Consider the following 1,766-nt stretch of genomic DNA (forward strand, 5'->3'; position numbering starts at 1 on the left):
AGCTGGATGTTCTTCCTGTCGCCAACCTTTTCCTGTTTCCTTGCACAGTAACATTACCCCCCATGCCCAGACCTGTTCTCCTAGAATATCGGAAACGAATTACATTGCTTGCATGACAGTGAAAATAATTTTACAAGTATCATGCGATATCTAGGCAAGCATATATACGAAGGGCTTCTTTCGGTTTCCGTCTACCAAATCCACTCACAAGGCTGTGCGTGTGTGTGTAGTTTTGTGTCGCCTATCGTTAGGATTAACAAAGAGAACACGTGTTGTTATTTTTTATAATAAATACTGCCGAGTAATTTACATGCTCGGCTAATTTTTCACCTTACAGTTTAGGGGCCAAATACGTGCAAGCTTAGTGGATCATTCCCTTGACGATTTAGGATTTTCGATAATCCCCTTTGTAATTCCTTTCCTGCACTACATATTTGAAAAAGAAAGGAAAAAGAAAACAAAACGATGAGCTGGCTCACTGGCGTGGAATAGCGAAGTCGGGACCCACTATCACCACCGGCGGATCTCCGTCGATCGGCCACGAAGATTCTTGTTTGATCAACTGAATAACCTGCCCCTGAATTGTGTAGCCTTAATGTAATTGTCAGCCAGAAGCGGGGTGTCACGGTTTTGTAAATGAATAACATAAAACACGGCAATGTTTCGCCCATAAAACTATCATGTATCACAAACCACATTGAATGCGGAAGGCGAGCTCATTTTGATTACTGTAACCTACATACTATTATCCAATATAGGTATACTTTTTTAATAGTGACGTCCCCTCCACATCCGATAAATACCATCCATGGTTGACACCTTTTGTAGTGGACGAGCCAACGAAGTGGCTAGGTGCGTAGAGAAACCTCTGTACGGTTACAAAACCGGCAAGAAATAATCAGATATCTACTCGAATCCGTTTAAATCTAAAACTAAAGGAGGGACATATTGAATAATGTATTCCGAGGTATATTGTTTTGAAAATAAAAATAAACATATAACTGGATGCTCACGGTTGGAAAGCCTTTGCTTGGGGCTTTGTACTATGAGGACTGGATAATGTAATCACATTTCACTAATGATAAAGAAAAGTACTAAGTGAAAATAATATCGGTATTTGATGTGAGGCCTACTCATTTTAATAAATTATAAATAATTGCACCAATGGGTTGAATTGAGAAAAGAGGAAGAAGCATGGATTAGATTAGTAATAAGAGAATCTTCGATTATCATCGAAGTGTTAGATTATCGATAGACATCGTAATGGGAATAAGGGTAACATTAAATACGATTAAAAATAACCCCTCCTCAACGTATCTAAGTATATGTGTGGTGCGCGCGCTAAAACGCACGTACATACATACACACACGTATGTATACACACTGATATGTTAGTTAATATTTAATTCCAGGATCTTTACCCTTTGGCCGGCAGATTTAAAAAATCTAATTTCAATATACCGAAATTCTTTCGTGATTAAAAAAAGTCCTTTTGTTGCATTTTAATATTTTAAATTTATTTAGTTCATTCATTTGTGCATGTGTGTAGATGTGTGTGTAATATATATATATATATATATATGTGTGTGTGTAGAGAGAGAGAGAGTGAGAGAGAGAATATAATATAATACGGAGCTTTTCTGACATTTTAGAAAAAAATGTCTAGAATGAAATAAATGTACATTTCTTTTTTTTTTCCGTGAAAACGTTGGCATTTCGCCAAATTCAGTCCGTATTGTAACGGAAGTACCAAAGCAGAAGCAGCG

Source organism: Octopus bimaculoides, chromosome 25, assembly GCF_001194135.2.
Source record: "Octopus bimaculoides isolate UCB-OBI-ISO-001 chromosome 25, ASM119413v2, whole genome shotgun sequence".
NCBI classification, from domain to species: Eukaryota; Metazoa; Mollusca; class Cephalopoda; order Octopoda; family Octopodidae; genus Octopus; species Octopus bimaculoides.